This window comes from Scardinius erythrophthalmus (assembly GCF_964197995.2).
Source record: "Scardinius erythrophthalmus genome assembly, chromosome: 8".
Lineage (NCBI taxonomy): Eukaryota > Metazoa > Chordata > Actinopteri > Cypriniformes > Leuciscidae > Scardinius > Scardinius erythrophthalmus.
The window spans coordinates 45662526-45689980 of NC_138228.1; positions in this window are offsets into that span (position 1 = coordinate 45662526).

Genomic DNA, 27455 nt, shown 5'->3' on the forward strand with positions numbered 1-27455 from the left:
AGCCCAGAGAGAGAGTGTTTCTGTTGGGCAGAGACTCGAACCCTAAATGGGTTGATATCACTGGCACATGTGGACATGTACAGTATTCATCATGTACGGTTCTTCACATCAACTAAACTACTGATGAAAATAAGCGTTAACAAATGATTTTATTTTTTTATTTTTTTGTCAACGGTAACAAACCATAACTTGTCAGAATGAGTGTGACATTGGGAATACATTCTTTCCATAACAAAGTATTAAACTACAGACAAAGGTTAACTAAAGCATTATCATTTAAAAACATATATTATGAAAAAAAAAAGCTTAGTAGTGGCCTCCTACTTTTCTGGTCAACTGGGCATAGCAAATCTGCTCTGAGATGTGCAAGGTTTTAAATGAATATATGGCACAATCTTGTGTTTGAATCGTTGCCTTGAGCTTTTAAACCAATATGTTTTTTTTGCTGAAGTTTTTTTTTATATCTATTCAGCTTGCACCTGACCACAAACAATCACTTCACGTGACACAACAAAGACCTTCGCTTTCTGACAGCTTATGATTGTCCCCCGATTTTGCTGTTTTTGCTGAATGAAAATTCACATCTCACCAACCTCTTGCGGGTTTTGTGATGAACTGTTTTGGTCTACTTGTGTGATCAATCTCTTCCCTACTGGGAGTTTGCTCAGCAGGACAATCACCAAATCCTCCTTAGTGTAGCAATACGTGGCCGTCTAGTAGTGACTACGCCACCCCGAATTACCGGGGAAATAATCTAATAAATAGGACACAAGTCCGTTTACTCAGGAGAGGCAAGAGACGTGAGTTCACATTGAAACAGGCAATTTTTATTAAAGAAAGCAATTAAACAAATAACACAATCAATTGTGTCATTTCGTAATCAAAAAGGCAACCAAAACAAAAAGAATATGATCACTGCAGGGGCTGAGACCACAGAGAAGCAGGCTAGCTATAGCTGCATATGGCAATCAAACACACTTTGAAGAATCACTCCACTACAAAATAGTGATAAAAAGTCACACCACACTTATAACCCCTACTTAGGGTGAAGGCCTGCAGCTAAAACCACCAGCCTGCCTCCAGGAAAACCCAGCTCCTGCAGAATACAGAAAAGAAATAAATATAGAAATGATTAGAGATAAACCAAATCACAATGAGACAAATAATGAAAACAAAAATCAAGTTATAAGATAAATGGTCATCTATAATAAAGACAAAGAAAATAAATATAAACCATTCAAACGGTCACAACACAAAAAAAAAAATCACACAATCAGTCCAACCTACACAAATGATGGGACCAGTTTGGTAGGCTAATTATCACTCCATGTAATAAATCACAGGTATTTAACAGTGATGATCATGCGGCTAAGGACTGGTAACAAAACCAGCCACATTCATACAACATAAACAACATATTGCCTGAGCAATAGATAAAGTGGAGTCCAGCAGTGATATTCGGCTTCCACAAAGCAGCAAACGTGGCTCAATGAAGCATGGATTGCTGACAGCAAGTTGCTAAAGTAGCTGCTCAGCCTGGCTTTAACACGGGCAAAAGAGAACTCCTAAACACAAATATTCATTAACTATCTAATTAAAAACAGTTGCAGATTAAAAGAAACGATCGTAAATGTACTCACCCTGATTCAATTTCGGCGCGCGCACAAACAATCACAGGCACACGGAAATCATATGACAGTCATTTGATGTTAGTGAGTCAATAAACAGCTGATACTCCGACGCAGCTATGAGGAGACGTCACACCAATGGGAGACCGAAGGCACGCCACACTAAAACGCATTGCAGGTCGCTCAAACAAACAAACTACACAAAGTTAAAAACTAACATTAGAACTTACCACAATGTGGGTGTCGCCACGAGAACGTGCACAGCCTCGATGGCCGAGTGTCACACTAAACAGATACAGATGAAGGCACAATGAAACATCACTTAATACTAACATCAAAACAACCGGCTACACGGCTAACACACATACCTCCACGGTCTCTTGGAATGAATGACAAAGGGGCGGGCTTTCAATGACGTATCCCAGGGAGCATCCAAAGAGTCTATATACCCCAAGGGGCAGAACCCTATTGGCCATATATGTAATGAGGGTGACGTGGCAACGAGTCACTCACTTCACCACATTAGCAAATCAGCAGACTGGCTGCACCGATCCCAGCCAGTAGCATTAGGACATAGTGGGTGAGGTGGAGTAATTGCCACTAGAGCACAGTAGACTACATTCTCAGCAATTACTCAGAAGCTACAAACCGTTTCCCCTGGGTTAAGTCGACAAATGACTGGAGATGAGCCAGTGTTTCAGCATCCAGGAGAACAAATGGAAAAATAAAATGAAAGGGAAATGTATAAGAAAAATACCAAAAAGGTTAACCCATTTGTGCCCAAATTGTTCTGAATGGTTTCATGTATATAGTGTTAATAGTGTCCTATGTGAACATGTTCTGCATTTATTTTCCACTGTTTTTTTTTTTTTTTTTGTATTTGAATGTGTGGCAACTATAGTTACCGTTGGGCAAATATGTTGTATGCACCCCCTCAATGTCAAATATGAATAGAAGGAGAACATTTGATGCGAACCCAAAAAAGCTGCATCTAGCTTATAATCTCTTGAATATGAAAACACAACAAACAGCAAATCCATTTGTCTTAAAGTGGTGGAACATAGTGCAGAACAAAGTGCAGCAATAACAGGGCATTGTGTATCAAAAAGTTAAATGAAAATAAGTAAATCAATACAAATAAATAGAATGAAGAAAAAATTATATCTGTATAACAAACAAAGAAAACAAATAACAAAAATAACAATGCATACAGACAATTTATGAACAGTAAAGATACCCCATTTTCCCATGATATATGTACTTACAAGGCATATGTAGTTAACTATAGTTGCCGCTTGGACTTTTGACTAAGTATATATATATAAAAAAATATATAGATCTCTTGTAAGATTTGTTTTGTTTGGATGATTCTAGAGACCTTCATAATTATTTATATATTGTTATATATATTATTTATATACTGTACATTTTAATATTACTAATAAGTATTTTTGTTGACATATGTAGTTTGAGAGGGTTTGCCTTCGCCATGCTTGCTGGAATAGGAAGTTGGAATAGGAAGTTCACTTCCTTCCTGTGACAGGAAGGAAGTGAATATTTTTTTTTTCTTTTCTTGAAATCCTTTATTTGGTTGTTTGCTTGCATGTCACTGAGACATAAAACATGGGTAGAAAAATACTTACACAAGGAAAATGACAACTATACACTGCAGCAACTATAGTTGCCGGTGGGCTTAAATGGGTTTTAAAATGTAAACTGTAGATACTCTACTACTAGTTCTACAACTGATTTTTATACAATTTATTTTATATAACTATGATAACATGATGGTTTTATATAATACACATTTTAATAATAGTAATACTAATCCAAATTATTATTATTAGTAGTAGTAGTATACAGCCTATTATATAAATGTCAGTGAATATTAAATAAAGCTGTCTTGCTGCTCTTGTTTAGGACACTCTCTCCTTTTTTTTTTCTCTTCTGTTTACTTTTAATGATCCTTTGACCTCATTCTACTCTTAATATTGTTTTGCAGTGTATGTGAGGGTGGTGTGGTAGCTTTTCATTCCAACTTTTCATATGCTGGTCATGCAGACATGCATTTCAGCGTCTCACTGCGCTGGGAGGTCGCTATTCCACCATCAGATCACCGTGGATATTAACACTCTCTGGCTGGTTTCAAATGCTATTAGCTTTCTGAAAAATTTTGATGCAGGCACTTGAACTTTAGCAGGAAAAGGAAATTGCTCTCAAATGTCACCCGCTCCTCAGCTCCATGTCCACTGTGCTGGGAATCAAAAGTTAGATGCTGGTCTTGATGCTATTTTTAGATTCTGTCAGGAAAATGACAGCAGGTTCGAGGTTTTCAATAATGTTGCGCTGCCATTTTGGCTCTGTGCTCAGGCTAACCCTTGATGACTCTGTCAGTCAGGAGAGATTTGAAGACCACGGTCCCAGAGGAATGCATGCAGAGAGAAAAGTATTTCTGCATGTTTCGCTGTTATGGAAAGTTAGACTGATACAAAACTCATTTGTATTTGTGTGTATTGTCTTCAGCGACACAAAGATGGAGAATTGTATGAAATAAGACGTTTTCTCATTCTCTTTCAGTTTTACACAGGAATTTTGTAGATCATTAGATGTATGTGATAATATCTATTTGTCTTTCTTATTGTGGAGGCTGTTTAACAATGTACCTGTTTAAAATATCTGCAGCTTTATCCAACTGTAGTCTATACAAATGTATTTTTAATGCGAATCAACATAATTGGATGTGATTGCTGGGGTTGCAATGGTTTGTTTGGATGGTTCATATTAATGAATAAAAAAATAAAAAAAAGTTAATAAATCAAATATTATTTCCAGTCCTTTTGCAGAAGTCCCGATTGACTTTGTATAGGAAAATGTTTAATTAAATGCTGTTCTTCAATACAGTTTTGAATTAGCCTTTTTGTTACATTTCGGACTAATGCATATTTGTATATGCTTATTTCTGTCACACTAATTGAGAATCTTACCATTTTCTTTTTGTCAGATACTGCGAAAATTCTGCTCTAATTGGTACGCAATCTGCTGATCATTTGTACATTAAAACTTGTTTTCCCATTAAATGGCATCAACACAGTTAATTAAATTGTATTTGTAGCTAGTGTAGCTAACTGCGTTTTAAAAGAGTTGCTGTAGTGCGTTTTTAATACTTACAATTTTAAGTAGATTTAGTTTGGAAAACTAAAACGCCAGTTTCACAGGGAGCACCAACCTAACATTTGTGCTTATAAAAACAGCAAGGGTCCATTAATGGATTGGCTACTGTGCCTCACTGGGACTTTACTTTAGCTTTAATTAACCAAAAGTAACCATAATTTATGACTCACACAGGATTGTCTTTCCAAACAATGGAAAGCAGCTATTAAGCAAATCCTTTAACAATTAGCAAACAAAAATGAATTCCAAGCAATATAGCTTGTAAAACTGGCCGGTTGTTACGTCTCACCTCCCCAACCCTGGCAGATTTGAAATCATTATACTGTCTCGCAAACAAACCATAATCTCAGTGGTCATTAGGCAGTGTTTTTGAGCAGGGCGTCAGTCCCCTAAACAGAGTCCAGACCCATCATCGGAGTCTCCTGCTACCTTCGATTGACACGGATGAGCTGCACCCATGTCGGTTCTTTATGGTGGCTAAACATTCAACAGATGGCGATGCATCAGTGGATTGAGTAATGAGGCACTGGGGGAGGCATGCACAATGTGTGACTGCTCGTCAGCTTGTTGTGTGTTTGATCTTAACTTCTCATGAGTAATAGGCCGATGCGCACGCAACCTTGCCGAGAGACAGCGTTGCAGCGTTCGTCCAATTACAAGGGTTATTATTGACACGTGTGTACTTTTTTGCTTAAGACAAACCCTGTCAGAACGGTCGGGGAATGTGAGGCATTGCTGTCTCACTACAGGAAACAGTGGAGGTCGAAAAGAAAACGAGGGGTTTTTTTTTCAACCTTGCAAATGTAATTTCACAGCATCAATTTTGGTAAATAAAAATGAAATCTGTATCGCTAATGTGATTTGGTAGGTATCATCAAGTATTATAACATAACTGCTATTGACAGCATCTACAACATAAGAATTTTGCGGAATAACTATTATACAAAAATGCAAATGGTTTTATGTGCTATAAGGTTCTTTGAATAGTTAATGCAATTAATAGGTTGATTTTATTGTATTTCAAATTAGATTAATTAAGTGTTCAGTTCCATCACATTTATTTAAAGGTATAGCGGAGGATTTTCTTTTTCCGGGTGGGTAGTGTAAACTATTGGTCCACCTAAGTGTCAATCATTCTGGTGATATGTTTACGTAAGGCCGTCGTACGTGCTCGTCCCTTAGTTTTCGCTTTCTGCGCATGCGCACTTTCAGGTGTTTATGTGTGGTGGTGAGGTAGAGCTCCGGTTTAAGCCATTCATTGAAGCTCGCCGTTTCACCGGGTCCTTTGAAAATGTCTGAGGGTCGCAAGAGAAAAAGTTTGTACGAACTGTATGAGAAGAAGAGAAAGGCCTCAGAAGAGAGAAACAAGATCAGAGTGTTTTTGGGAGATTGTTTCACACAATGGCGTGCGCTGAAAACACAGGTTGGGCTTCCCACTGATGCCTCAGTCGCGAAGTTTCTACTCGACAGGTAAAGTTTGGCATGCTATTTGGAGAAAAAGTGCAAATCTTCTTTTGGAAAGTAATCTTGTATGAGCGATGCCGACAGCAACTTGTAAACAGAGCGTGCACGAGGAGAACCTCGCACACGTTTAATAGGCGTTCCCTCTCGGGAGCAGGTAGAGTGTTGCGCATGTGCATTTTTTCAAAAAGTGGAGAGGGCGGTTCTTATCTAAAATTCGGAAAGATCCTCCGCTATACCTTTAACACATTTATTTCACAATATTGATTTCGTCATTCTGATATATTCACCAATGCTCAGAAATATATTTTTAATTCATCTGTCATTCAACTATTTCATTCAACTAATTCATTCAACTATTAGTTAATGAACAATTATCACGGATGCAAAATGTATCCATATGAATTTTCTGAAAAGACATGATTGCTTTATATGATGAACAGATTTAAATTAGGCTTTTAATCACATATGAACATTGATCAGCGAACATAAATAGAAGCTCAACCGTACTTTGCTTGACATGTGAAAACAAACCTCTTACAGAAGCTCAAACGTGCTGAGTAACACGAGAATGAACCTCATTGGTTCTTGCGGAAGCTCAAACGTGTTGCGTAACACGAGAATGAGCCTCATTGGTTCATGCTTGAGCTTCCGTTTACCATAACTTATGTGTATTGATTGCATTGATTGATGGATGTTTATATGTGAATAAAAGCCTAAATTAAATCTGTTAATCATATCGTGTCTTTTTGGAAAATTTGGACAAAACCGCTTGATTTATATGAATTAGTTTTACGATTTCTTTGTGAACTTTTTGAGAATCAATGTAGTAGTTGCGTAGACTGAAAATGGAGGGACAGAAATCTCTCAGATTTCATTACAATATCTGCAATTGTGTTTCGAAGATGAACGAAATTCTTACGGTTTTGGGACGACACAAGGGTGAGTAATTAATGACAGAATTTTCATTCTGGGGTGAACTAACCCTTTAAATGCAAGGCTGAATGTTAATTTAGTTGACTACCTATATTACCTGTGTGTGTGTGTGTGTGTGTGTGTGTGTGTGTGTGTGTGTGTGTGTGTGTGCGCGCGCGCGTGTGCGTGTGTGTGTGTGTGTGTGTGTGTGTGCATACAGGTGAATACATTAGGTGGTCAATCACTCTTATCCAATACATTTTAGGTCACAAATATAATATGGTCACATTCTAGCACAGTAATGATTGAACATGTTTTGCACCTCATTAATGGATTTCGAGCTTTATAGTGCTGATGGGATCATCTCAGACAAGTGTTAACGTCTGATGTAAACAAGCTCTTTCATACATTTGATTCAAAATGAATACATTTAGGAACTGAACTCTTTGATCTAATCAAGATGGGCTGTATCATGCCTTTTATCTATGTTCTTGATTCAGTCCTGTTATGAAATCAATATTAACCTTTTCTATTTATCGGATGTGTCTACTTAAAATCTCCACACAACATTTTTTTTTTTTTTTAAATGCAATACTGTTGCAATGCCAGCTCATAATCAATACAAAACCATATGTATGTGGGGGGGAGGGGAGCATTTATTAATAAAAGCAAGCAAGACAAAGACAGACTGACTCATCGATGGTTTGAATGTGGTTGACTTACGCCAATTAATATTGTGATGTGCATGAACGGCTTGTCATAATACTGACTAATAAAATGATCTTCTAAAAGCAAGAATTTTTGGGTGGGCGGAGGCCAAGAAACTTTAGATGTTTCAAAACATTCAAGACTGTTAGCAAGTTCACAGCAGTTCTGGGAGAGAAAATCGTTTGATAGCTTCAGCATTCACATTTAATTAACCCGGCGATATCAGTATCTGAAAATCAAAGACCAAAATATGCAAATGAGGCTATGAAATGCGTTTGGGCGAGGATGTCCCCTCAATAACAGATTTAACAGGCGGATGATGGCTGTCCATCTTCCTTCTAGCTTTTGCTTTTCTCCCTGCGTTTTCATAGAAGTCGGGAAGTTTGATGAATGGTGATGACAGGAATTAATCAATCCCTACCCCTGTCATCCATGACAACAAATAGAAAGCTTCTCATATCAATATGTCCTGATGTCAGTCAGCTTGAATAGGAAAGAGTCAGTTTGAGAGGAGAATCTCTTCTGATAAGCATGGAGTAATGAGCCTGCTCACAGACTCTACTCTAGGTTATATTGAGAGGAGATAATCTGAGATTGAGGCTGCATGTTACAAAAAGCCTTTTCATTAGAATAGAATCATGGGAATAATTCATCAGTCATGCTTTAAAGCTTTTAGTGCCCGTGACAGACTGAAAAGTAGCAGACTTTTAATTTGTTGAGCATGTTCTCTGACACATCTGCTATTGTTTTATAGAGACATTTTGATTTGCAAAAAAAAAAGTTGCAAAATGTGTTCAGTGTAGCAACACTCATACACATCATTTTGATCTATTATGTATTTTGATGTATATGCTGTTGTTTCTTGGATTCGTCCGAACTGTTCTGAACCATAGGAGATGAAAGATAAGTATTGCCGTTCATTTTGTTCATGTTTACATGACCAGTCCTTCAACATTTAATGTAACCCTTTTCTCTCTGGTGTATTGATTGCAAAAACAAGTTCAGAACATGATTCTTGATTCTTTTAGCTTTCAAATGAAGCATAGTTTATGATAGTCAGTTGAATATTTGTTATAGAACAAAGGTAAAAAAAAGTAATACAAGTATAGACATGCCCCCCACGGCCAGCCCAAAGGCCGATGCTAGTTGACAGGTTAAACTGATGTGGAATACTTTTGCGTTTTCAAAGTACTCGCTCTTAATTTTGAATGTATTCGTGTGACTCAGAGTAAATACATTTATTTAGCCTATGTGCATGATGATTTGCTTTTTAAAACTGTTTACGAATGCTTGTTAGAACTATGTCCCGTCCTTTGGATGAGACGTTAAACCGAGGTCCTGACTCTCTGTGGTCATTAAAAATCCCATGGCATTTCTCGTAAAGAGTAGGGGTGCAACCCCGGTGTCCTGGCCACATTCCACCCATTGGCCCTTACCAATCTTGGCCTCCTAATAATCCCCTTACATTGAATTGGCTCTATCACTCTCTCTCCTCTCTCCACTTATAGCTGGTGTGTGGCATGTTTGGGAAATGTCCCGCCCCTTACCATAACCACCAGTTTCAACCACTGACTGTAAAAAAAGATGGACGACGCCCCTTCACTCTCTTCCATTGGTGAAAACTGAAGCCGCCAACGTCCTAATATGGCGCTGACATTTTGCGCAGATTTGGGACCTGCTTCTGCGCAGTAGTGAACGCGGGAGCCGAGTCTGCCCAGTAGTGAGCAGGAAGTGAAGCTACGATATCAAGGTCCCGCCCTCACTCTCGCAGAAACCTTTTTTTTTTTTTTTACTGCAGAACAACTCATGTCAATGTGAAATAAACAGTTATGGACATGTAGAAATTAAAGCTGAAGCTCCAATCTCCTCCCAAAAATCCCCCAAAAAGTCAGTTGGTGCCTCAGTGACTACTTTGTTTAGAGAAGCTGTCAATCACAGCTGTCAATCATGACGTCACATTCCCGTTTTCATAGCATCAAATAACTAACTAAGACCAAACTTATTTAAAAAAAACGAACACTGAAATTTATATCAGCGTAAAATATATATATATATATATATATATATATATATATATATATATATATATATATATATATATATATATATATATAAAATAAAATCCTAAAATGACAGAAAACATATTTGAAAAAAATGTATTTGAAGTGTAATTTGATTTAGTTTCAATCGCATTCATTAGACTTCATGGGGAGGCGGGGTTTATGACCTATACTGGGACCAGCCACCGGGGGAGGCAATCAAGACACTTTGGCTTCACTTTTCAGGACTTGTGCGGCATGCTTGGTTTTAACACAATAACTAACTAGCCCATTTATTTTGAGTATGCCTTTGACAGGAATTATTTAAATGAGAAACATTGTGAAGTGTTTGTTTCAGGGAGTTCAGAAACAGTGACACTGATATAGAGAATAACTCCTGCTGGAGGGACTTTGTGTTTTGTAACTTTGCAAACCTTCATCATTCCCAAACAGCAGTAAAATTACTCACTAAAGAAAGTTGAACATGTAAAAAAAGCAAAATATGACCCCTTTAAAATAAATGTCTAATCTCGTAGAGCCTAATGAATATCCTTATTAGATTTGCACTTTTTTTTCCAACTGAGCCACCTAATTGGAAAGTAAGCTGCCATCTGTTTAACCACGAGTCGTGAAACTGTTACATTTTAAAACTCACAAACTTCCTTGCATATCCAGTAAGATTTTGGAGAGCGTTTTTGTGGGCATTATTCATCAGCAAGACTGTGAACGATCCACGAGTGCGCCATCTGAGGATGAAACTAAAGATTTAGTACTGTGTACAGAACACCACACACTCTCCCAGGCACCCACTATCTTTACTATGTGCATAAGTTTTAGCCAAAATCTGCCAGGATTTCTTGTGTCTTACTGTTCCTATTTAAATAAAGCTTAAATGGGGTGTTAACAGTAAAGCCCACTTTATTCACAGTAAAATATGAGAGCAGCCATGGGACACTGGGAGAGTTAGTATTACGGGGCTTAAATGTGTCCAGGGCAACATGAATCTGCAAACCATCAAAGTTTTAACAAGCAAAAAGTTCACTCATTGTCCTCCAACTGAAACATCCTCACAGAACATTATCCCCATACATGCCGAAGAGTGCAGAGAACGATTGAACAACAAATGCCGAATGGCTTAGAATTGCCTGTCAAAGTGCCTTGACATAAATCCCGGTGAAAACCTGTCAGGATCTCGAAGCATCTATTGGATGAAGGCAGCACTTAAACCTCGAGGAAACAGACAGTTTTGTTGCTGAAGTGTAGAGGAGGTTGTCATAGTGTAATAAGCAACAATACTAACAGTGCTCTGAGAGTGTGTTTGGATGCTGTTATCTGCCATGAACAGTGAAATATAGCAAGCCTTCAGATTAGTATGCATTCTCAAAGTCAAGTTCACAGTTTAAATCAACATGATCTCATGGCAATCCGTAACTATTTTACGTTCCGGTGAATTGTAATTCGAATGAATTTGTGCAGTCGCATTGGTTTCCGTCCGATCTGCTTACGCCCCAGTTGTAGCGGTGAACCTTCATGCTGACTTTTTTCTACTAATCGTATGATTTTCATATGAAATTGTCTCCTTGTGTTGTAACATAGTTCAATTATCTCATGAGTTCAGGATGGATTCAATTCAAATCAGTCTGTAAGCACTCTTTTTGGTTGAATGTCATAGCAATATCATGTAGCGAAGAAGGTAAATCAGGATTGATGACTGATTTTTATTTTATTTATTTTTTATCATTTCTTTATTTCTATCGTTATTTTAACCACTCACCCTTTATGTTTGTCTATCTTATATTTGGACCCTGTGTGTATTGTAAACCAGTGTTGAGGGTAAAGCGTTGCATGTAACTAATGTAGCCTAATGTAGTCAACGCTTTACTTTTAAATTTACAATAAAATATCGGAGTTACTTTTTCAGATAAGTTATTCAAGTTACTTAGTTTTCCCATTTATTGACTGATACCTTTCTTGTCCCCATGTTGAGGGAAATCGTGAGGAAGTGCAGAGGCCTTGTGTGCGCTGTGTGAACATGATGCTAATGCAGTTTTAGACACACACACACACACACACACACACAAAAACGGAATCAGTATTACTCAAAATGAATAAAAACAGTTAAATGCAATCTCAGAATATTATGCAAACCTGCAATAATTAAATGTGTTAAATAATATACTTTATGCATTTATTCTCACTTTATTAGCCACTGTCTTTGCTGCTGAACTTTGATGATCCACTTCAACCATACTAATAAGCAAAAAATGACTTTAGATAGACATCGCATTTGTGTTTCATTTTTGAACTTTTTTATTGCTGAAGAGTGTTGAACTTTCTTTCCCTGCATATTCTTCTTCAATCCAGAATGGCAGAACAGCTGAACGTTGTTTTTCCTTTTCTTTTACTGCGTCCTCTACTGTACAGATGTGAATGTGCATATCCTTCAGCCAGCAGGCTTATTCGTTTCCCTTTTGGTGTGAAAGGGCATTTGTATAATGTGTATAAATATGTATAATTACATATTTGCCAAAAATATTACTTTTTTTGTTGTTTAAAAAACAAACAAACAAGCAAGCCCAGCTTAGGTGAGAAAAAAGTAATGCAAAAGTAATGTAATGCAATTTGTTACTCAGAATATTGTGCATTACTTTTAAAAGTAACTTTCCCCAACCATTCAATTATTATTATTTTTTAAGCAAAAGTATACTTTTATTTGGTAAGAAGGCATTAAATTGATCACAAGTGACCGTAAAGAGTTTTACATTGTTTTACAAAATATTTATTTTTCAATTTCAAAGAAATGCTTTTCTTTGAACTGTCTATTCATCAGATAATCCCGAAAATGTTGATTATAATAATACATGTTTCTTGAGCAGCTAATCAGCATATTAGAATGATTTGTGAAGGATCATGTGACACTGAAGACTTGATCACATGAATATATTACGTTTTAATTTGAAATTATATTTCACAATATGACTGTTTTACTGTATGTTTGATCAAATAAAGGCTCCCTTTGTGAGCATAAGAGACTTCTTCCTAAAACATTTATTTATTTATTTATTTAAATCATATTGATCTCAAACTTTTGAGCATTAGTGCATCAGTAAAGTTTAGTTCTCAACATCTGGACAGAAATGCTATCGGTGTGAAAGCACAACATGAGTCTGCTGTTGAAGTTTTAGTGCAACTGTTACTGTTTCAATGTGCTAACTAAATTCAAAGACTATTTTTCTTAACTAAATCTTTGAATCCCCTCGGTGCCAACAGGCAGATTAATTTGTGTACTTTCAGCAAAATGCTTATTTACATTTCATGCATTTGGCAGACACTCTCATCCAAACCGAGTGCATTTGATGTGTGTGTGTTATCTGTCTGCGTGTGGAAATCAAACCCATGACCTTAACTCTCTGTGCAGAGCTTACAGTTTTGGGCCAGCTCCAATGAAAATAGAGAGCTAACTTCAGAAGACTTTAATCAAAGATTTCAAGCCACTTTCTCTAAATCTCAAAATGAACATTTTTATGCTCTTGTTTCTGCTCTTGGGGTAAAATATTTGAAATCTCACATTGAGTTAGAATTAAAACATTTCATCATATACTAGCTTGTTAATTTTTAATTTCTGTTATTAATTCAGTTTAATTATGTCCATTTTTTTGTGTAGTTTCAGTCTTTAGACAGTACTAGAGTCAAAAGAGTCAAAACAAGAAATCACAAGCCGACATATCTGCATATTAACAAGTAAATGCAACTAAGCAATGCAACCATAATGCAATTAATTATTGTTGCTGTAATATGCCAAAGCATACTTCTACCAGCGATGAAGATAGTATATAATTACATTTGTGCAACATAAAAGAGAAAGATAAAAAAAAAAGATAATAGAGAGAAAGATCGTCTCTACCCCGGTCTCTGATATTTCCAACACAAATGAGTCATATGTTCATCTGTTGAACCAGGAGGGACAGTGTGGCTTTAAACGGCAGCTTTAAGCATTTTAAATGTTTTCCAGTCTGTTTTTCATCTCAGGATTGTGGGAGTTTAAGCTCATTCCGATTGCTGTGTCCTCAGGCAAAATGTTCTCCCTGTCAGAAAAAAAAAAAAAAAAAAAAAAAAAAAAAAAAGAGACAACAACCCAAAACAACAGAAATCAGGACAGAGGTAAAAAAAAAAAAAAAATCATAATTATCTCTCTCTTTGAGGGCTGTTCACTGTGAATGTGTGTGTTTAGGGTGGGGGCGCTTCTCTAATCCATTATACAGAGATTATTTTATTTTATTTGTGTGGTTTTGGCCAGCCTGGCCGCAGGGCTGAGGGGTTTTTTATGGACTAATCCTCCACAAAGCTTGTAATAACCTGTCAGTACATCCCATGCCAATAGCCTCTTCTCTCTCTCTCTCTCTCTCTCTCTCTCTCTCTCTCTCTCTCTCTCTCTCTCTCTCTCTCTCTCTCTCTCTCTCTCTCTCATTGGTCTCGATCAGAACAATAAATAAATAAATAAATAAATAAATATCAACTATTATTCTATAATTTAATCTTTTTTGTTTGCCTTGATATCTTAATCCTCATTTTGAAAAAAAAAAAAGCACAAATGAAAAATACAACTGTATTAACATGTAACCATAGTCACCATTTTCCAATGTCTAGGATCTCTAGTATCCCAGAGTCGTCAAACCTCAGCATTTGTGAAGATATGGAACTCCACAGGCTGAATGTCGTGTCGAACGTAAAGATGGTTTACACAGGCAATTTCCACATCGCCTATCACTGACATGCAGAAAATGAAAAATGCATTATTCAGTATTTACCTTCTGCTGTATAAGACATAATGCATGTTACAGAAGAACAACTACTCGTGTTCCCCGTGGAGAGTTGCAACCCTACAGGACTTTCAACTATTAATGTCATAAGTTGATAAGCACGGTCAGCCACTGTAAATCTCATTTCCTTCAGAACAGTTCCATTATCGCAGGAAGAAGAGACTAACATTAATATATTATTTATATGTATTCCATTATTTGGAATATTTAATACTTTCATCATTGTTAATTTATACATATTGTTTTAATTGTTCTGTCCAAAATGTGACGTTGGACTTCTTTACAGTAGATAGTGTATGCCCATTTTAATTTTTTTTTACATGCCAGACATTGTTGTTACTGTCAAAGCAGGGGGAAGTTTCATATTTCATGTAAAAATAGTGCCCTAAGAAAACATGTTTGTTTGGAGGAAATGTGGTAGGCCTTGGAGGCATAGACTTGTAATGAAGTGATTATTCAAAAATGATCAGTATACACGCTTGCATATGAAAACCTTTGCCTGGAGCTACAAATCAAAAATTCACATCTCAACATATTTTCAGATGTGTTTGTACATATTCCAGAACGCTGTGCCGGAAAACCGCCTGTGTGAGATGCACGATATGATCAAGATTATACTGTACACTTGTACGTCAGTTTGAGTGCTGCAGGTCGTACCATGCACTAAGAAAATATGAAATTCATGTTCAGTTTTCAATTGGACTTTTCAATCAAATTATGCTGACTAGATATCATTTGTAATGAAAAACGGGAAACATACAAAATTGAAGCACTCTGCACTTTTGAACCCCATTTTGAGTGTTTCCACTTCAAAGCAAAAGAAAAAGGTATTGGGACTTTTTATCTCACACTTCTGATATTTTTCTCGTAATTGCAAGTTTATATCTCGCAAGACCCGTCAGAATTGCAAGATATAAACTTGCAATTATGAGTTACAAAGTCTAAATTGCGAACTCGCAGCTGCAAGAAAAAAGGTCTGTTTATATCTCGCAATTTATAACCGGCAATTGCGAGTACATATCTCACAATTCAGTCACAAATCAGATAATACATTGCGATTCTCACCGGAAACAAGCTTCCAAAATATAAAGTCATAAATGAGCGACTGCAACATGAAAAATTATTTTATGCAAGATATCAATTTGCGATTGTGGGAAATGCATTCCAAGTTCCATTGACTTTTTTATTTATCTTTCAAACTCTGAAGATGACTAGTTCACCCATACATTTCAGTAAAAACCCTCAACAGGCCGCAAAAAAAATTACTTTGTAACATATCTCTGTCTAAATATATAAATGTATAACACGTAGCAGTTTTTGTCTTTTTACAAAATTAACACTTGCGACAGATTGGTTTGTTTGTTGCCTCAAAGCTTGATTTTTTTTTTAGTCCACAGATGAAAATAGACACAGAACTCCATTAACCATGAGAGGAATTGACTCTAACCCCAATCCCCATGTGTCAAAATCACATCCACTCAGAGAGCAGAACAATAAAGTTCCCTCACATCATAAAACCTCTCCGCCACACTCATGCTACCACAAGCAGCCATTTTAGCTCCGTTTTGTAGTTTGCTGTATTTTTAGGGGTCCAAACAGAACACAACATGCATCACGGCTAATTACACAGAACGGATGAAGAGCCCCGCTAGCTGGCTAGCAATGGCAGGCTGTCGCCGGTAAATACAGTACTCAACACAAACCTCCTACTCACATTATTACAGAGCAGGGCAAGGTTAGGGAGGAGAGGAGCGAGGGATGAGGTGATGGGAACTGCGTGTGTTGTTGAAATGAAAGAGGGGATTGGTGAAGGAGGCAAGTTGGGAGCAAAAACAGATGAAGGGACAGATGGGAGGAGGAAGAGGAGGGTAGACAGATGATCTCTTCTGGCAAGAAAGAAGGAGTTCGTGGGCTAATCTCACTGACAACTGCACTTCCCACAGGGGGATCACAACGAGGGATGTATTGATTCCAAATAAACTTCCTAACTCAACACACTGAAAAGTATTGATTGAAATAGTTATTCGTGATTGAAAATGTATTGTTCTACCTAACATTTATGTTTTTATGCCTAGCAACTAGCATCCTTCTCTAATTGAGGGTTGAGTGCTATTTCTGTCACACTGAAAAGTCAAACGAGTGGCATTAAAAGCACGTTCAGTTTTATCCGAAACAGATGAATGTGAAGCTGGCAATGTTTTATTGCATTGGTTGTTGTACGTTTCGCAGCAGTTCAGAAAAGAAATGTCCAGTAAGAGGCACTAAAAGATTAATGCTTTATCGTGTTGAATACCACCTACAGTACACTAAACCTTAATACTGAGCAAACATGACATAAAACAAAGTGGCTGAAGCAACTATGTTATTTTAGCTGCTTCTTTGAGTCTTTGAGCTCTTTTATCGTGACTTGTGTTTCCCGAGCGCTTCACATCTCAAGTGTGCAATGTTGTGCCAGGTGAGCCACCGAGCAAGTTTACTACACCAGAAAAGCCACACATATGGAGCTGGTGTGATGTGAAACATCAACATGTATTAGCTTACAAATCATGCACTATGGTAAAAGTGTTTTGAGGTCATAACATTACACTATTGTGCAAGGAACCGTGTGAAAGAGTCATAAATTGTGTGAAAAGCAATAAGTTGTTGGTGTGCTACTTCCACGATAGTGTTCATTTCAACTGGAAACTGCTGTGAATGTAGGGTTAGGGTTGCCCTAGGTTACCCTAACCCTACGTTTGTGCACGTGTGGCGAAATGTTCCATTGGAGATCTTAGTTAGGTTGAATGTACAGAAGAGTGTTTCCCAGTGCATATCCTGCAGTCTTTTCAATGGTCCCAAAAGCACACCTTCCCGATGACATCAATGATAAGGTAAGCTCTCCATTGCCTGGAGTCAAAACCAAAATTGTGAAAACCAAGAAGGCTCATTTGTGAGAATTGTGTAAAACAATGCACCGTTTTGCCTGAGAGAGAAATCCAGGAATACATTCAAACAGCATTTCATCTTTTGACATTTGAACAATTGTCTGCCATTCTGACAATTAAAGCATACGCACACACACGTGCACTCACAGACACGCTGTTATCCAGGTCCCGTTGGTGTCCCGAAGCTGTTCCAGATCACTCACCCTTGCCTTCCGAGGCACTTGGCACTGTGTTTTCTCTCACACTGACAATGTCTGAAGCTCTCGTCGTCTCAGGTTGCCTCAAATCAGCTTACCCTGACTCTCCAACATCATCTCATTAGTATTCGTAGGAATGTGTCCTGTTTGTTTGTTTGTTTTAGATAGACATGGACTTATATCAACAATTTGATGCTTTCTAATATATACAGTACCTGTCAAAAGTTTGAAAACATTACTATTTGTTTAATGTTTTTGAAAGAAGTAAAAATAACGGTTTTATATTGTAATATATCTTAAAAAGTTATGTATTCCTATCACAGTGTGATCAAAACGTCTCAGGTTACGACTGTAACCTATGTTCCCTGAGAACAGGGAACTCTACACTACGTCAGAATGACGCTATGGGGAACGCCTCAGGCGTGACAGGTGTCTGAAATAAATATCAACTCACGTCAATTATGTTGACCGGCGACAGCCCGTGAATCATCAGCTTGATTGATTAACGCGCAACCTGGATGTATAAAGGGAAGCCTTGCATACATGACAACATCCTATCGTCTGAAGGGACTGTTGCAGGCAGGCCCCGAGGCATGGCAGGAAGACGTAGTGTCTCGTTCCCTGTTCTCAGGGAACATAGGTTACAGTCGTAACCTGAGACGTTCCCTTTCGAAAGGGAACTCTACACTACGTCAGAATGACGCTATGGGGAACGATATACCAACGCCACCATGCTGAGGGGAGTGCATGCCCAAAGGCAGTGACAACTGTCCGAACCAGTAATTCAGAAAACACTGGAACCACTCACCCTTAGGTCACATCGGGCTGTCAGTGACAGCACTCCCTACCGGTCATCACCCAAGCTAATGAACCAAGAAACCGCCAGAACATAGTTAATGGGGGGTATATCTGGGCCAGCTCAAAGGCTTAGGACCACAGCTTCCAAAAGAAGGGGTCCCTTCTAGGGAGTGTGGCTAGGGGGCCCAGGGGACTCCCAGCCAGTCACTATTCAGGGGAGCGTGCCACCTGAAATACCACCAGGCAGGCCTGACCTGGTGTCACTACATAAGACACTAGAGTCTGGCCACTTCCTGTCTGTCTGAAGACAGAGCCTCTGGACACTTGCCTTAAGGCATCCAACCCGAGGGACTGCAGAACAGGCAGTGAACCACTCAGCCCGGATCTCAGAGACGGGACATCCTGGAGAGTATGACTCAGCATAGTGCTTTACAACCCTTGCCAGCGAGGGGAGTCTCTCTACTCGATCCATGGATCTACCCAGTGTTTGTGTTTCAAAACACTGAGGAGGCCTGTGAGGGCCTAAAGGGAGCTACCTCCAGGAAGGCCTGGTAGGACCTCTAACCTGGCGACCACAACATGGGGGAGCTTGTATTCAACCACAATATGTGGGAGCTTACCTTCAGGAAGGCCGGTGAGGCCTCTGACCTGGCAACCACAACATGTGGGAGCTCATATCAGGAAGGCCGGTGAGGCCTCTAACCTGGCGACCACATCATGTGGGAGCTCATATCAGGAAGGCCGGTGAGGCCTCTAACCTGGCGACCACAGGATGTGGGAGCTCACTTTCAGAAAGGGAATAAAGCGTACAGCGCACAACCCTTACCATAAAAAAATGGAAATAGAAAGTACATGAAAGAAAGTGCATGTACTTAGCCATTCTGAACCCAAGAAGGCCTGATGAGGCCTCTAACCTGGCGACCACAGCATGTGGGAGCTCATACTCGGGAAGGCCGGTGAGGCCTGTAACACGGAGACCACAGTGTGTGGGAGCTCATCAGAATGTGGAAGTTAGCTAGAGAAAAACATCTGTCGTAATAAAGTGACGACAGGAAGTAAGACCAGGGTCTGAGCCACATAGGAAGGGACAGAAGCGATACGCGCATGACCCTTACCATAGAAAATGGATTTAGAAAATACACAAGACATAAGTCGTGTGACTTACCATAAGCATGGTTTAAAAAAGGTACGGAACGTATGTACCAAAAAGGAATGAAGTAAAGGTTTGCTCGTACTTCATCACTCTAAAAACACAGTATGTGTGAGCCCACATTCGGGAAGGCCGGATGAGGTGTAACCTGACATGTAAAAGCTCAAACCCAGGAAGGCCTGGTGAGGCCTGTAACCAGGGAACCACCGTACGTGGGAACCTATAATCAGGAAAGCCAGAAGAAGCCTGCAACCTGATAGACACAATCCGTGGGAGTTCTCATTCAGTAAGGCCTGGTGAGGCCTGCCACCTGACATGAAAGAACTCATAACCAGGAAGGCCGCAGAGGCCTAAAGCCTGGTGACCACTAATTGTGGAAGGTTAAAACTCAGGAAGGCCGGTGAGGCCTGTGACCTAACGACCACCGCACGTGGGAGCTCAAATTCAAGAAGGCCTGGTGAGGCCTATAACTTGATAATCACAGTAAGTGGAAGCTCACAGCATGTAGGAGCTCACATTCAGGAAGGCCGGCGAGGCCTGTAACCGGACATGTGAAGGCTCCTATCCAAGAAGGCCTGGTGAGGCCTGTAACCTGGCGACTACAGTATGTGGGAGCTCATATACAACCACAGTATGTGGGAGCTCATACTCAGGAAGGCCTGGTGAGGCCTCTGACCTGATAACCACAGAATGTGGGAGCTCATAACCAGGAAGGCCAGATGAGGCCTGTAACCTGATGACCACAGTATGTAAGAGCTCACATTCAGGAAGGCCGATGAGGCCTGTAACCTGACATGTGGAGGCTCGTAACCAGGAAGGCCTGGTGAGGCCTATAACCTGGCAACTACAGTATGTGGGAGCTCATATTCAACCACAGTATGTGGGAGCTCATACTCAGGAAGGCCTAGTGAGGCCTGTGACCTGACAACCACAGCATGTGGGAGCTCATATTCAACCAAAATATGTGGAAGCTCTCATTCAGGAAGGCCTGGTGAGGCCTCTGACCTGATAACCATAGAATGTGGAGGCTCATATTCAAGAAGGCCTGGTGAGGCCTAAAACTTGATAACCACAGAATGTGGGAGCTCATATTCAACCACAGTATGTGAGAGCTATACTCAGGAAGGCCTAGTGAGGCCTATGACCTGATAACCACAGTATGTGGGAGCTCATATTCAAGAAGGCCTGGTGAGGCCTAAAACTTGATAACCACAGAATGTGGGAGCTCATATTCAACCACAGTATGTGGGAGCTCATAATCAAGAAGGCCTGGTAAGGCCTATAACTTGATAACCACAGTAAGTGGAAGCTCACAGTATGTAGGAGCTCACATTCAGGAAGGCCGGCGAGGCCCGAAACCTGACATGTGAAAACTCCTAACCAAGAAGGCCTGTGAGGCCTATAACCTGGCGACTACAGTATGTGGGAGCTCATGTACAACCACAGTATGAGGGAGCTCACATTCAGGAAGGCCGGCGAGGCCCGAAACCTGACATGTGAAAAACTCCTAACCAAGAAGGCCTGGTGAGGCCTATAACCTGGCGACTACAGTATGTGGGAGCTCATAACCAGGAAGGCCGGATGAGGCCTGTAACCTGATGACCACAGTATGTGGGAGCTCATATTCAGGAAGGCCGGGTGAGGCCTGCAACCTGACATGTAGAAGCCCAGCACCAGGAAGGCCGGTGAGGCCTGTAACCTGGCGCCACAGTATGTGGGAGCTCATAACCAGGAAGGCCTGGCGAGGCCTGTAACGTGGCGACCACCGTGTATGGGAGCTCATATTCAGGAAGGCCTAGTAAGGCCTGTAACCTGATATCTCAGTATGTGGGAGCTCATAACCAGGAAGGCCGGACAAACAGTCCCTGAAGACGAAAAGATGTTGTCATGTATGCAAGGCTTCCCTTTATACATCCAGGTTGCGCGTTAATCAATCAAGCTGATGATTCACGGGCTGTCGCCAGTCAACATAATTGACGTGAGTTGATATTTATTTCAGACACCTGTCACGCCTGAGGCGTTCCCCATAGCGTCATTCTGACGTAGTGTAGAGTTCCCTTTCGAAAGGGAACTGAATTTTCAGTGTCACATGACCCTTCTGAAGAAACATTTCTGATTATTATTATTATTACCAATGGTGAAAACAGTTATGCTGCTTAACATTTTTGTGGAATTAGAATAGCATTTGTAATCAAATTCTGCCACATAAAGAATGGATATTAATATTATTATTTTGGTAACGCTTTCCAAATAATGTCCTATTAGATAAAACTAGTTAATGTATTAACTAACCATGAGCAATACATTTGTTAGTACTTATTAATATTTGTAAAAGCTAGTTGATCAACTATTGTTAATTGTTTATGTTAGTCAGGTCCATTCAATAATATTAACAGATGCAACATTTTATTTTATTAATGGTTTAGTAAATGGTGAAATTAACATTAGGATTAATAACAGCTTTAGTATTTTCCATTGTTAACAATGGAATTGAGTAAATATGTCTAATGTTAACAGATGGTAACTTATTGTAATGCGGTACTGACTATTTATTTATTTATGTATTGATTTGTTTAGTTACTGTTAAATAAAATGCCTGCGTAATGAACACAGTCACCTGTGACAGTTATCTTGCAAAGTTTCTGGCTGTAAGTATTATTATTATTAATTATGATGATATTAAATAATAATGCTTTATTTTTGCAATAATATGTCTATACTGATGTTTTTTTTTTCTTATTATTAAAATAATAAAGTTGCAATAGTAATATATTATATGGGGGAGGGGCTTTCCTTCTTTTCTTATGCAAAAAAAAAAAAAAAAAAAAAAAGCCCCTGCTGAAACTGGTTGATATGAAACTGCTGCTTGTAGTTTGACTGGCAGTGCATGTAAGTCTCCTCTGATCCACAGAGCAGGAGAAAACTCCTCTTCCTCGTTCTCGCTCCTGCACACACAGAGGAAGAGCGTCCTCCGTGTGTTTTGACAGGCTGTGGTCGACAGCACAGGCGGTCGTGTGATCAAGGCCCCGGAAGATAATTGGCTCGTCTGTATCCATGAAAGCGCTATTAGACTTTTGCACTCGTTCGGTTCGGACGCAACACATTCTCCGTCCCCTCTTACATCTCGCAGTCAGACGCCGACCCCTGCGGGCCTTGTTCATCACGATCATTAACCTCCCGACGCCCTCGGGGACATGCAGGCGTTTGTGCGCCCGTGTGTCCCAGCTGACAGTGAGCAGACGTGGGCACAGAGGGAGCACAGCCCTGCCTGACTGTGCTATTGATCTGTCTGGATTAGGAGCCCTTGTCTGGGGGCATCTCCTTCAGATGACAGATTATTACCGGCTTTGCTGAGATTTTGGCCACACCAAAGACTCCCTGCACAGTAACTGTTTGGCAGAAATATAGTATAATAATATCATGCTATCTGTCTGTCATTCTGTCCATAGTTGCTCTCTTATGCCACTGTTCTTCTTTAGTCTTAAAGGGTTAGTTCACCCAAAAATGAAAATTATGTAATTAATGACTCACCCTCATGTCGTTCCAAGCCCGTAAGACCTTCGCTCATCTTCGGAACACAGTTTAAGATATTTTAGATTTAGTCCGAGAGCTTTCTGTTCCTCCATTGAAAGTCAATGGACGGCATACTGTCCATGTCCAGAAAGGCAGTACAGACATCATCAAAGTAGTCCATGTGACATCAGTGGCTCAATCTTAAAACGAGAATACTTTTTGTGCGCAAAAAGTAAAAAAATAACGACTTTATTCCACTATTCATTTCCTTCTCTCTAGTCCTCGAGTGAGTTTAAGTAGTGTTTTTGCGTATCGCGTCTGTGTTGTACGTCACACGCATCACACATGACCAGCGTCGGCCAATAGTGAGCCTACGTGTGACGTACAACATAGACGCGCTGCGCAAAAACACTACGTGAAATAGCTCGAGGACTAGAGAGAAGGAAATGAATAGTGGAATAAAGTTGTATTTTTGTTTACTTTTTGCGCACAAAAAGTATTCTCGTCGCTTGATAAACTTAAGATTGAGCCACTGGAGTCACATGGACTACTTTGATGATGTCTGTATTGCCTTTCTGGACATGGACAGTTTGCCGTCCATTGACTTTCAATGGAGGAACAGAAAGCTCTCGGACTAAATCTAAAATATCTTAAACTGTGTTCCGAATATGAACAAAGGTCTTATGGGCTTGGAACGACATGAGGGTGAGTCATTAATGACATAATTTTCATTTTTGGGTGAACTAACCCTTTAAAATAGCACAAAATGGTTTTATGGGATGAAATTATTCTATTTTTTCTCATTTGTTCTGTTTGCCCCAATTCATTAATGAGGCTGAAACTCTTGCCCGTTAAATATTTCATATTGTTGTGCTGTCAGGCTGCTCTTAACCATTGGGAATAAAACTTTAGTTGATTTTTATTAAGTTCATGCTGTGGATCAAACTGTCGGTAACACTTTAGATTATAGGGAACACATTCACTATTAACTGGGATCTTATTAGCATGCATATTCCTAGAACATTGTCTGTTTATTAGTACTTATACATTATTATAATGATTCAGGTCACTGTAATGTCATTTATTATTAACACTAAAGACCTGAATCATTACATACATAAACACAAATGCATAGGACCACACATTACCATAGAGATATTACAAACAGTTCTTTTCACTTACAGTAATTCGTCCTTTCAAAGCCTTTTCTTTCGCCTGGTGCCTGTGGAGATGTTTGCTTTCATTCTGTACTGACAATTGCAATACTGGATTTATTCCTAAGGGAGATTCTATAAAGCATTTCTGAGATAGTAACAGTAGCAAAGGTGAGTGAATCTTAACAAAGGCTTAATTAAGAGCATATGTCAAAAATTTGATGAGAAAACCACCCAAATGAACATATGATGACATTCAAGATGCTATGTGCAAATGTGGCTTTAAAAGTCAGTCATATTGTTTGTTTTATTTACATATAATTGAACATTAAAGATAAATTGTATTTAATATTTTATTTAAACTAGAGATGCACCGAATCCAGATTTTTGGGGTTCGGCCAAATATCGAATCCACTGGTTAAGATTCTGCCCAATCCGAAACCGAACACCGAATCCTACTCCCATCCTCAGTCCATTAACACAGTAAACACATTAATGAAATAAGCAACATCCACGGCAGTGTATTTTTCATTACATTTTATTTTAACTGTAAAAAAAAAATAATAGGCAACATTATGCCAGGATGGGAAAACTATTTTGACAATTGCCATAGGCCTATGTTTATCCTATTTCAAGATCCAATCAATATCCAAAATATTAGCCTTTTAGATGTATAAGGCTCACTGTTTGTTCGGTGTAGGGCTAGCAAAGCTGGTAATGGTCGTCTGGTAAACACAAGTTTTTAATCGTGACTGTCCTTTCTTTGCCGTTCCTGAAGTTGCTGCATTTTGGCTGCTGTCTGTCGATTCCTTCATGCACAACTCGTATTCTTTCGGATACGCAAATGTTTTAACAGCGGCGATGTTGTGTATTGTTTAGGGTCCTTGCCACCACGAGACAAATCGGCATTTCAAATTGAACATGTAGCTCGACTTGAATCGCCTTCTTTTGACTGAAAGTTCTGCCAAACAACACTTTCTGCTCACGAGGTCCATTTCACTTTCTCACAGCCGACTGCACTCGAACGGTCCACCTTCGTAAACACCTTCCTGTAATCAACGGCGGCGTGACGTCGACCAGCGTAGCGCGCGTAGTGCAAGCCTAGGGTTCAGTTCGGTGAAAAAAAAATCAGAAACCGAACCCCGTCAAAAAGCCCAATATTTGGCCAAAAAAAAAAAAACTGTGAAATGAATTTTATTTAGAAACGGCACATCGCGTCGGCACCGATGGCCCTGTGGTTAGCGCACCGACATATGGTGCAACTGAGTCGACCCGAGTTCAATTCCCAGTTTGATCCCATTCCCCTCTCTCTCTACCCCACGCTTTCCTGTCAGAATCTACTCTCCTATCCAATATGAGACAAAAAAAATAATAATTATCAGAAAAGGTACATCGCTATCTTGCTCTGACCAGAATGATTTGAATGCACCTGCCATCATAATTATGACTTCCCAAATCGTAAATATGAATGTGTCATGACTGTGAATTAGCAAAATCTTTGTATTTAGCTTACATCAAGCTTAAATTGCTAAAGTTGTAGGAAAATCTCTTATTATGGATATGTATATGGATCAGGAGGAATGATTAATTGCTTTGTTTTAATATAATTATCTAAATTAACATGTTAAATTGACAGTGATAGTGGTAATATGTCTCTGATTCTCGCAGTTTCTCTCTCTCTCTCTCTCTCTCTCTCTCTCTCTCTCTCTCTCTCTCTCTCTCTCTCTCTTTCTATATATATATATATATATATATATATATATATATAATATATATATATAATATATATATATATATATATATATATATATATATATATATATATATATATATATATATTTTTTTATGTTCTTTTAGCCCACCAGCTCAAGCCTCGGAGCAAAATGAGGGTGCCAGCCAACAGCGCCAGCCGAGGGTGGCAGTTTGGTGCCAAAGATGACGTATAATGTAATTAAGGCTCAGTTCCACAGTGGCAACGCCGACATGTTGCGACGTGAGGAATTATGAGTCCCAACCACAGCTAGGGGCTCTCGTTTGGGCCACTGCCTTTTTAATATATGTTCATATTGGACAACAGTGCAGAGAGGGGAGTCAGTAATAATACTGCTGAAGGAAATATGAGGCTGGGATGAGGGGAAGGAATGAAGGAAAGAGGCTGACAGACGGGTCCAGCCCAAGTGTGGTCTTGTGCTTTCCGGTGGTTATTGTCCCGGGACAACTTGCTGAGCTACAGAGCCTTACAAAACCCGCGTTTTGCCTCTTTCACTTAACTTTTTTTTTTCTTCTTCTTCTCCCACCACACTCTACCAATGTGCTCAAGGCTGTGCGGGTAGAAAATGTAATTGTGTACGGGCTATTTAAATGGATATTAGAAGCCTTTTTAATGACTCAAAGGACAATATCCTTTGAAATTAAAGGGATAGTTTAACCAAACATTAAACTTCTCTCAATTCACTCAATCACGTCACCTCAAGCTTAAAATGACAACAAAAAAGGAGGTTCATTATCTGTACAAACATGTACCTGTTTTTCAGGTATAAAAAATGATCTGTGCTTGGATAGAATTAGGATTGGCCAGGATTTAAAGGCACACTATGCAGTTTCCGTTTTTCTCAAACAGCGCCCCCTAGAGTCGCTGTGGAGTTCTTGCATTTAACGTTACTGTCGTAAATACCACTCACGCAGAGCCATCTCTGCACTCTTCCGACCGTGCTTTCTCCGTTTTCTCGGTCGACTCTGCCATGATTCACGTCTGTAATGCGTGCTGGTGTCTTCCATAGATGCTGCTTCATATGTTGTTGATGTATGTGACGTCGTGTCGTAAAGCATGTCGTGATTCTCGCGAGATTTGGCGGGGCACCTCTCAAACTTGCATTGCTTGTTTTGCCAGCGGCGTCTGCCCCCTGCTTTGCTATGGGATGATTCGCCCTACTACGAGTTATTTTACCATCGAAATAATTTCGAAGCTGTTATATTA